Source organism: Periplaneta americana, chromosome 5 (assembly GCF_040183065.1).
Source record: "Periplaneta americana isolate PAMFEO1 chromosome 5, P.americana_PAMFEO1_priV1, whole genome shotgun sequence".
NCBI lineage: Eukaryota > Metazoa > Arthropoda > Insecta > Blattodea > Blattidae > Periplaneta > Periplaneta americana.
In genome coordinates, this window is record NC_091121.1 from 7,508,540 (window position 1) to 7,520,612 (window position 12,073).

At 34.6% G+C, this 12,073-nt stretch overlaps 1 protein-coding gene across 1 annotated transcript in view; it reads right to left on the bottom strand.

The window, feature by feature from the left end:
• Dhit (Double hit) overlaps positions 1-8,492 on the bottom strand; it is a 938,600-nt gene extending 930,108 nt beyond the window's left edge. Inside the window, exon 1 of the mRNA XM_069825307.1 lies at positions 7,369-8,492. The gene's annotated coding sequence lies outside the window, so the exon portion shown is untranslated. The remainder of the gene's footprint in view (positions 1-7,368) is intronic.
• Positions 8,493-12,073: the final 3,581 nt, after the last annotated feature.

The following is a 12,073-nucleotide window of genomic DNA, read 5'->3' on the forward strand; positions in this document are numbered from 1 at the left end:
CATTGCTCCAGGTCAGATACAATAAAATTAATAATATCAAGTTAGAAATATGGTCGAGCATAAAAAGTCGTATGAAACTCGCCCATAATGGTAATTAAGAAGCTCGTATGTAAATTATGAAACTCGCTTGCGCTCGTTTCATAAACATCCTTACTCGCTTCTTAATTACCATCATTATAGGCTCGTTGCATAATGTACTATTATAATAGGAATTCTAAATCTCTGTCTCCGGTCTGCAGATATATTAAACATGCTAATTTGCATGGATTGAACTTGGATCCATTTAATGTGTAGTATATACTTTTTTAGTTTTTTATGTCAGTTTTATTATTTATGCCATTTGTTAAGATATGTATTCATACTATTCTTGTCATTTGCATATCTTTACAATACTACTTATATGATTCCAGTCTTAATTTATATTTCATTAATTCAATTGTAATTCATTTGATTTAATTGCCATTATTTTAATTATCTCACTGTACTAATTTAGTAATTATTTGTGCTATTTATTTTGTTGCATTTGGTCAATGATTAATGTCGGTATTATATTGATTGTATTTCATCTCACTGCCATTTTCTATCATTCATTCTCAACATCATTTGTTGTTATTTTTTTTTTCTGTTTTGTATCTTGTGCTAAACTGAAATTGGCCTTGTGCTGTTGTTTTGCACGTTAATATTCTAAATAAATAAATTATTACCGGTATTAGATTATTATTATTATTATTGCTATTATTATTATTATTATTATTATTATTATTATTATTATTATTATTATTATTATTATTATTGTCTCTATTAATTCTATACTTTACTTTGGTTCGATCTAAACTTGAATATGCATCTGTAGCCTGCAAATCCATTACTTCAACTGATTCGGTTAAATTGGAAAATATGCAAAGAAAATTTATTTCCTTATGTGCTTTTCGATTTATACCCAATTCCTCCGACTTTAACTATGAGATTACCTGTAAATATTTTAACTATTGTAGCCTTTATTCTAGACGTCAAAATCTTGATTATAAATTTTTTTACAAAGTTATCAAGCAAGGGTGATATTGATTTTGAGTCTATCATAAACAATATCAGACTTCGTATTCCAAAAAAAGGTTTAAGATTTCAAAAAAAAAAATGTATAACAGAAATTCAAAATCACTTTCTCCAATCTGTAGATGCATAAAATATGCCAATTTGCATGGGCACAATTTAGATCCTTTTAAGGTATAGTTTCGTTTTGATTATTACTATTTACTGTTCTTGTTCTCAATTTTATTTATGTATGTTTTTGTTTATTTAAGATATTATTTATTTGTTTTTGCACCTTTGTATCTTCTGTTTGTGTATTGTGCTGAACTATAATTGGCCTCTGGCTGTTGTTCAGCACACAGATATTAATAATAAATAATAAATAACTAAAATTAGATTATTATTAGCCTATTATTATTATTATTATTATTATTATTATTATTATTATTATTTTCATTATCATTACTACTTATGGCTTTTAAGGAACCCGGAGGTTCATTGCCGCCATCGGTCCTTATCCTCTGCAAGATCAATCCAGTCTCTATCATCACATCCCACCTCCTTTAGATCCATTTCAATATTATCCTCCCATCTACATCTCGGCCTCTCCAAAGGTCTTTTTCCCTCCGGCCTCCCAACTAACACTTTGTATGCATTTCTGGATTCGCCCATACGTGCTACATGCCCTGCCCATCTCAAACGTCTGAATTTAATGTTCCTCCGATGAAGAATAAAATGCGTGCAGTTCTGCGTTGTGTAACTTTCTCCATTCTCCTGTAACTTCATCCCTCTTAGCCCCAAATATTTTCCTAAGCACCTTAATCTCAAACACCCTGAACCCCTGTTTCTCTCTCAAAGTGAGAGTTCAAGTTTCACAACCATACAGAACAAACGGTAATATAACTGTTTTATAAATTCTAACTTTCAGATTTTTTGACAGCAGACTAGAAGACAAAAGCTTCTCAACCTAATAATAACAGGCATTTCCCATATTTATTTTGCGTTTAATTCCCTCCCGAGTGTAATTTATATTTTCTACTGTTGCTCCAAGATATTTGAATTGTTCCATGTGTTCAAAGTATAAATTTCCAATTTCCAAATAATCAATTCATTTAATTATGTAATTTATAAATATTGTATGTCGTAATTTTCTGTTGAATTTACTTTCCTAATTATGGTAAATCTTTGCAACAACGCTACCAAAGAAAGGTTCACAGTAAGGAAGAGCATATTTTTAGATAATGTAAGTACATGCAAGGCATACCGACAGTCTAACCTAACCTAACCTAACCTAACCTGTCACAGATTCCCGCACCTTTCCATCGGCCACCACTGTCACAGTTACTTTTGCCCTAATTTTGGGTGTGTACATAATTGCCGCCAGCACTTAACTTCTTTTACAATACATAGGACTCTACTAGAAGCCAAGGATGTAAATATATTTGTACTTTAACGTGGTAACGCAATAGTACAGAAATAACCTGGAATCTATTTAGCACTTCTAAACCAAACTTTATGATTTATTGCCAACCTGTCTGTTCTGAGATTTCACTTCAAAGAATCAAATTTACTTGCCATTAATGTTCATAAATTGGATGATGTAGTTTTCTGTCTAATTGATTATCTCAATTTATGTTTGTTTTATATATGATAAACAGAAACCTATTTTTTTAATTTATTCAATAGTTTTAATGTCAGAGACTGTCGGACATTGTCTAGTTTCAAATATAAATTAAAATTGCACTTTTTGAATTAGATTCCTTTCAGTTATAAGCCCTCTTCTCTGCCATAGTTTTGTAAAAATATAGCCTATATATTTCTTTTTCCTTCCTTTCCCCTTTTTGTTCTCTTTATCAGCCGATGAGTTTATTATCATAGCCTTTTTATTGTGAATTTTATTTAATTTTCGTATTTCTTTTCTTTTTATTATTATTTTATTACATTCCATTTTAATATATTCTTCCTTACGTTTTTCCATATTAACCATTTGTACTAAATGAGTTGCTTTCACTATATTCCAATGTATTTTACTTTCTTTTTTTTTCTATTATGGTATTATTTTCAGGTTGTTTAATGTCGATTTTATTATGCTATTATTATTTTTTTTTTGTAATCTGTTAGTATTCTGTTCTTTTAACTTTTTGTTAAATTTTAACTGCTTGTATACTTTGTGATCTGGTAGAGTGTAAGAGAAGGCTCTATGGCCTTAACTCTGCCAGTATAAATAAAGAATTATTATCATTATTATTATTATTAATGTATAACCACAAATCATAACTTACTTTTAATCTGGTTAATTTCCGTAACGCACAGCATTCCGAAATATTTAATATATTTACACTTTTAACAAAACAAAACTTTCATAATTGACTGCCAAATTATGTGGAAGATGACATTAAAAAAATAACACATTTGATCCCAATAATAAATTGAATCCTGTAATATTCTGTAGAATTTACTTTACTAATTTAATTTCAATGCAGGTGCCTCCTACATTTGATTAATAGAACCACCTCTAAAACGTTTCATTAATTCTTCAAAACCTTTCACAGAAAACCATTATATTATTTCTTTTTAATCTTGTTCACATTTCTGTACCTAACGCATAGCATTCTAAAAACTTCAACCTACTTAATATTTCTAATATGAAACTAAACTTCCATAATTTTCTGTCAAGCTGTAGCATCTGTATGTAAAACCTGACATTGCAAAAAATCAATCTAATCCTAATTCAGAAGTGATTTTTTTAAAATTAGTATTGAACTTATTTTAGTCTATCATGTAACCAAAAACTTTATCATTTAATCTTGACATCTGTTTCTCTTATATTTTATTCGTACAACTTCGTTTACCCTCACCACACATAGGTTAATGTGGTACAATTCGAGACGATTTTTAAGCCTTCTTTTGCTGTAAAGATAACTTATTTTTCCTGGACGAAAAATGATACTATAAATGTGTAAATGAAATAAGAGTAGGTGAAACTAGCGCACAGTTAGTTCTGGTGATTTCGGAAGCGAAAATCCGCCATTACACCACCTTATTACAGACCAGTACTGACATTACAAAACAAAAAATCACCAGCCTTTGCTAAGCACATATGCAAAGCATTAACAAAAGCCTAACTGACTTAACTTGTCACAGATTCGTATATGCAAACTATAGCATGAGTGTACACTAGCGAGAAACTTTCGTAATGTCACCAAAGTTATGTTGGTATGACAGGAGAGAACCCTAAAACTTGAAGGTGTATAAGCGGAGTACGAGGAACTAACTCAGGGCTAGTAAAGCCCAAGAGCATTTTTCTAATAGACGAGATCTTCCCTTGAATCAAAAATATAATTCAAGTGGAGTAAAAATTAGTATTTTATCGTGGACCAAAATAAAATAATAGAGGATTTTTCCCTGGATATAATTAATGGCATATACATTTCGAAAAGTAATTACTTTCGAGCAAAAATGGCATATGTTAATTCGCTTACTTAATTGCTGTGAATATCACTGTAGTTTAACTAACACAAATTTTGGTGAAACTAGCGTTTAAGTAGTTCCAGTGATTTAAAAAGTGAAATTCGTGGAATTTATAAGGTATTTTTTGTGGAGATGCAGTTGATCATATATACAAGGCATAATGAAAGCCTAAACTAACCTAACCTGTCACAGATTCGTATATGCAAGGCATAGCGTGAGTGGACACTAACGTGAAACGTTCGCAGTATCACCAAAGTTACGTTGGTATGACTGAGGAGAGAGCTCCAAAAACTTGAAGGTGTAAAATCCGTAAACGAAGAACTAGCTCAGCGCTAGTATTGTCTAAGAGAATTTTCATAATAGAAGAGACCTTCCCTTGGATCAAAAATAAAATACAAGTAGAGTAAAAATTACTATTTTACCGTGGACAAAAAAAAAATAATAATAATTTTTTCCCTTCGATATAATTAACGGCATTTACATTTCGAAAAGCGATGGTGCTGATTACTTTCGAGCAAAAGTGGCATAAGCTACGTTAATTCGCTTACTTAATTACGGTGAACATCACTGTAGTGTAACTAACGAACACAAATTTTGGTGAAACTAGCGTTGAGGTAGTTCCAGTGATTTCGGGAATAAAATTGGCAGAATTTATAGCGATGGTGCTAGTTACTTTCGAGCAAAATGGCATATGTTAATTCGCTTGCTTAATTGCGGTGAATGAACATCACTGTAGTGTAACTAATTAACAAAAATTTTGGTGAAACTAGCGTTGTGGTAGTTCCAGTGATTTCGGGAACAAAATTCGTAGAATTTATAGCGATGGTGCTGATTACTTTCGAGAAAAATTGACGTATGTTAATTCGCTTGCTTAATTGCGGTGAATGAACATCACTGTAGTGTAACTAATTAACACAAATTTTGGTGAAATTAGCGCTGAGGTAGTTCAAGTGATTTCGGGAAAAAATGTTGTTAGAATTGATAGCGATGGTGCTGATTACTTTCGAGCAAACATGGCGTATGTTAATTCGCTTGCTTAATTGCGGTGAATGAACATCACTGTAGTGTAACTAATTAACACAAATTTTGGTGAAACTAGCGCTGAGGTAGTTCCAATGATTTCGGGAATAAAATTCGTAGAATTTACAGTGGTTACTTTAGAGACAAAATGGCATATGTTAATTCGCTTGCTTAATTGCGGTGAACATCACTGTAGTGTAACTAATTAACACAAATTTTGGTGAAATTAGCGCTGAGTAGTTCCAGTGATTTCGGGAATAAAAGTTGTAGAATTTATAGCGATGATGCTGATTACTTTCGAGCAAATATGGCGTATGTTAATTCGCTTGCTTAATTGTGGTGAATGAACATCACTGTACTGTAATTAACACAAATTTTGGTGAAATTAGCGCTGAGGTAGTTCCAGTGATTTCGGGAATAAGATTCGTAGAATTTATAGCGATGGTGCTGGTTACTTTTGAGCAAAAATGGCATATGTTAATTCGCTTGCTTAATTGCTGTGAATATCACTGTAGTTCAACTAAGTAATTTACACAAATTTTGGTGAAATTAGCGCTGAGGTAGTTCCAGTGATTCCAGGAATAAAATTAGTAGAGTTTATAGCTATGATACTGATTACTTTCGAGCAAAAATGGCATATGTTAATTCGCTTGCTTAATTGCTGTGAATATCACTGTAGTTCAACTAAGTAATTTACACAAATTTTGGTGAAATTAGCGCTGAGGTAGTTCCAGTGATTCCAGGAATAAAATTAGTAGAGTTTATAGCTATGATACTGATTACTTTCGAGCAAAAATGGCATATGTTAATTCGCTTGCTTAATTGCTGTGAATATCACTGTAGTTCAACTAAGTAATTTACACAAATTTTGGTGAAATTAGCGCTGAGGTAGTTCCAGTGATTCCAGGAATAAAATTAGTAGAGTTTATAGCTATGATACTGATTACTTTCGACCAAAAATGGCATATGTTAATTCGCTTGCTTAATTGCGGTGAATGAACATCACTGTGATGTAACTAATTAACACAAATTTTGGTGAAACTAGCGTTGAGGTAGTTCCAGTGATTTCGGGAGTAAAATTCAAGCAAAAATGGCATATGTTAATTCGCTTGCTTAATTGCTGTGAATATCACTGTAGTTCAACTAAGTAATTTACACAAATTTTGGTGAAACTAGCGCTGAAGTAGTTCCAGTGATTTCAGGAATAAAATTCGTAGAGTTTATAGCTATGATGCTGATTACGTTCGAGCAAAAATGGCATATGTTAATTCGCTTGCTTAATTGCGGTGAATGAACATCACTGTAGTGTAACTAATTAACACAAATTTTGGTGAAACTAGCGTTGAGGTAGTTCCAGTGATTTCGGGAGTAAAATTCAAGCAAAAATGGCATATGTTAATTCGCTTGCTTAATTGCGGTGAATATCACTGTAGTTCAACTAAGTAATTTACACAAATTTTGGTGAAACTAGCGCTGAGGTAGTTCCAGTGATTTCGCAAATTAAATTCATAAAATTTGTAAGCTATTTTTTGTGGAGATGCAGTTCATCGTATATGCAAAAGATAACAAAAGCCCAGAACTAACCTGTCACGAATTCTTATATGCAAAGTGTACGGTACAGTGTAACAAGGTGTGTACGAAGGGAACTACCTCAGCGCTAGTTTAGCTCAAATGTTTATTATTTAGATTTCACAATGCATTGATAGAGTTGCTCTGAATGACGTAACTTGTTTCGTTCTCCTGCAACTGACATCATAATCGCCACTACATCAATTCGTCGGACATAACCTTCAACGGGTGGAACACACAAAACAACAATAATTTGCGCTTATAATCAGAATGGCCTACCTTTGTGGTGTCCCATGAAGGCAGTTGTGTCCACACAATTCCTAGCAACGAGGCAGCAGCGGGGCGAACATATTGGCTGCAGGGTGAGCTCGTGGGGTTGGATGGACGACGATGTGACAGCCATAGCCGGGTCTGCAGAACAAGATCCTCTTATGAAAAGTACACTCATGTATATCCGAATAAAACTCGATGTTGAAGATTATCGCACCACTTATAGCACCAGCACTTCACACGGTAGGCCTACTCTCTTTCAAATTAACTGTCTTCCAGACACGAGCATTACCCCATTAGTATATACAGTACGTAGGCCGAAATTATTCCGATATTTAATAATTATAACGTCTACTTCGTTTAATAGGCCAAAATTTGACTAATGTATATCATCCATGTTTGCTACATCGTTTAGACATTTAACGAGTAACACATAGCTGTCAAAGATGTGGAGGTTATTAGGCGAATTATAATGTCGTTGATGGCGAGATTGTAGCTTCATGCTTGTAACACGTTTCACATAGTAACATCGATAACATTAAGCAAAATACCATAGGCCTGACAGGGGGAGGAAGGGGGTAGCAGATGAAATAGCTCTCATGTCCACCCCCGCTGTAAGAGGCGAGCACTCTGATCTCACTTTCTGGGGTTCGATGCTGCTGCAGGTAGAAAAAACGTTTGGCAGTAGGTAGCGACGATCTCCGACACTCGGTGTCACAGAATGCATTCTTAGAAACGTAAAAAAACTACCGGGAGTAAACCAAAAAGGACACAACCCCTGTCGAGATCGGCACTCAATCGTAGGTTAGATTGTAGTATAACTCACAGAAATTAAGCATTAGAACGGATCCACATACGAAACGAGATGCTTGATTCTGTTTTCCTTTGTAAGTATTTCAGATATTAAAATGTCATAGCTTGAAGCACACAGTCACTGCAAAACATGGCGCCCAGTGGCAACCAACTAACCCCTTGCAGAAGGCCTCGGCCGGAGAGAGAACTGAGATATGGTTGCCTACGTTAACTGCGCACGCGCAGTCATTCCGTGCCTAACCCAGCCATCGCACCAAAATATTATTTTTCCTTGCTGCAACGTAATGTTCCTCCCGCATGCAAGTCTGTCTAAATCTCGCCACCGATCAGATTAGTAGATAAAAAAATACACTAGGCAAAGGGGTGAGGGTGCATGTGGGGCAGAGGGGGAGGGGTGAGTTCGATGAATCCAGCCAGGCTGTTCCGCCGGATAGTCGCAGCAGTAAGGCACCGCGTTTACTACAGGAATGATGTCCAGTCCGGGGAGGGGGGGACGCCTCTGCGCAGGCGCCGCTCTCTGTCGATCTTGCCTGCGAAAATCCTCGTCGCTCCGAGCGCCTACTATCTGTTTCACAAAACTACAGCCATAGCGGGCGGCGATCATTCATCTGCAGCAACAGTATATTGTACGCTCGTACAAGTCAATGGCCAACGGCAGCTACCTGCTTTGCCGACACAGTAAATTTAAAACGAAGAAAGATTGCAGGCTAAGAAAACTTCTGAATTCCATGAATAAAAAACGTAGGAAACTGATTCAATTAAATACTATTAAGTCGTTATATTTTCTAACTACGGTTCAGAGATATGATCGATCCATATAATAGTAATAATCCGAGGCAGGACAGCCCATGACACTCTATATGCAGTTCTAGATTCGCCCATACGTGCAATATACCCTGCCCATCTCAAACGTCTGGATTTAATAACAATGCAATATTTACCATCGATGGAATAGGTGATAGCGGATGGTATTTTACGAGATGAGGCCGAGGATTCGCCATAGATTACCTGATATTCTCCTTACGGTTGAGGAAAACTTCGGAAAAACCCAACAGGTAATCAGCCCAAACGGGAATCGAACCCAAGCCCGAGCGCAACTCCGAATCTACAGACAAGCGCCATAGCCGACTGAATTTCGCTGGTGGCCTCCTACTACTGTACTTTATTCCCTCTTATTAACCAAATGTCACATTTATGAGTAGGTACCCTCCTGCCCTTGACATAAAGTTGACCAATCACGAACTCGCTATTTCTCTCTGTCTTAATGTGATATATATTCTAGTTATATTTTTCGTTATCATCTAATATTTATTTTACTACACTGAGCATTCATCACTCTACTTTTTCTTCCATTTTTAAATAGTATCATACTATCTTCCCTACAGCTTATCCACAATAACTACTTTGCACTGTAGCAGAAACGTTTTTCTCCTTACTACTTTCTGAAACCTCTTATATCGATTCCCAAATAATTTCTTCTACTCACACCTTCATTTCAAATCTAATGACTAGGGACCGGATTTTCATTTATTTATTAATTTTAGTAGGTTATTTTACGACGCTTTATCAACATCTTAGGTTATTTAGCGTCTGAATGACATGAAGCTGATAATGCCAGTGAAATGAATCTGGGGTCCAGCACCGAAAGTTACCCAGCATTTGCTCGTATTGGGTTGAGGGAATACCCCGGAAAAAACCTCAACCAGATAACTTGTCCCGACCGGAAATCGAACCCGGGCACCTGGTTTCGCGGCCAGACGCGCTAACCGTTACTCCTCAGGTGTAGACCGAATTTTTATGTTTTAAGAAGTCCATTTTAGGTTATTGGAATAGGTGAAATAGGTTTTTTTTTTTAGGTTTTTAGTTCAAACTGTGAAAGAGGCCTAAAAATTGACTGATTAATAAAAATTGTAAGCTTACAGTCAATTTTAAATAACATATCTTTTCCCTCGGTAATAAAGATGGAATCATTTCCAATCCACTGTCTTAATAAATGTGATTTCATTTGTTTTGGCATAGCTTAACAAACCACAAAAAAATTCAATATTAACAGCAGAAGCACCAGAATAAGACAGACTGTACAGAGACCTCAGAAAAGTTCACAACTCATACTCGCACACACAAGATCACAGTCTTCTATCAGGGAACATCTCCGAAAACTTTATGAATTTCAACAATGCGACTTTTTTGCAGTTCATTCGCCTTAAGAGAAAGTTCAGTCACTTCATACCCTTATACTGGTATGTCATATCTGCGATCAGTGGAAATTCCAAAATACATACAGTTCCAATCAGTGCCCTTGAGAGGGTGAAGTCTCTGAAGGACGACACGCTGTACAAAGAAAGACGAAATTCCCTGTTAACCATTTTATCCGAAACAACAAAAGACTGAAGGGGTAAAGACGGCAGATTGGGTCGCTTTCTCTAGTGCAGAAAAGAATAAAAATCATATAAGTTATATTGAAATTTCTAAATATATTTATATAAAACGCACCTAAATATAAAAAATACATATTAATACTGTGTACGTAAAGACTAATTTTTAGTCCTACATAATAACATAATAGAAGAATTTAATGCAGTCGCTCCTGATGCCTCATTTTGATTACTGTGACACTCTCTACACTGACCTTAACATGAGACTGACAGACAGACTACAGCGTGTTCATAATGCATGCGTTCGATTTATTTGCAACGTCCGTAGATCTGACCGTATCACACCTTCACTAAATATACTGTCATGGGTCCGTCTCAAAGAGCGAAGAACTATTCGCTCTCTCACTTTACTCTTCAATATTCTTCAAACCTCTAACCCTAGTTACTTAGCTTCTCGTTTTCAACATTTGTCCTCATATCACGAAATAGATACTCGCTCACAACACCATATCACACTCTCCATTCCTAAACACAGAACAACCTTCTACTCTTCATCTTTCACGGTCTCTGCAGCTCATCTCTGGAACTCTCTACCGCAACATGTCAGAGACTGTCGGACATTATCTAGATTCAAAATTAAATTAAAATTGCACTTTTTCAATTCAGATTCTTTTCAGTTATAAGCCCTTTTCTCTGCGATAGTTTGGTAAAAATTCAGGTTATATATTTCTTTTTCCTTCCTTTCCCCTTTTTGTTCTCTTTATCAGCCGATGAATTTATTATCATAGCCTTTTTATTGTGAATTTTATTTAATTTTCGTATTTCTTTTATTATTTTATTACATTCTATTTTGTTATATTCTTCCTTAGGTTTTTCATATTAACCATTTGTACTAAATGAGTTGCTTTCACTATATTCCAATGTATTTTATTTTCTTTTTTTCTATTATGGTATTATTTTCATGTTGTTTAGTGTTGATTTTATTATGCTATTATCATTATTTTGTTTGTAATTAGTATTCTGTTCTTTTAACTTTTCGTTGAATTTTATCTGCTTGTATACTTTGTGACCTGGTAGAGTGTAAGAGAAGGCCCTATGGCCTTAACTCTGCCAGTATAAATAAAGAATTATTATTATTATTATTATTATTATTATTATTAACCATTGTTATTAAAAAAGGTTTAGATTATTTTAGCTCTTAAGGTCCAATTTTTTTTTCAACAGAATTGGCATGAGTCTTATAACCATGATTCGGAAAATTACATAAGAAATTATGAGTTTAGAAGTCAGAAAAAAATGGGTAAAACCTATACATCCGGTCCCTACCAATGACTTATCCTACAGATATAAAATCTCTCCACATCAACTTCAACTGGTGACTATTGTCGGCAGTTTTATAATTGTTTGATAAAACTATCTAAATGTGTTATATTTATTATTGTTCTATAAACTTGCTTTTTAACAAAGTAAAAGAACTTTCAAATCTTCCTCGACTTTTGAAGAGAACTATACATCTTCAATGCTGG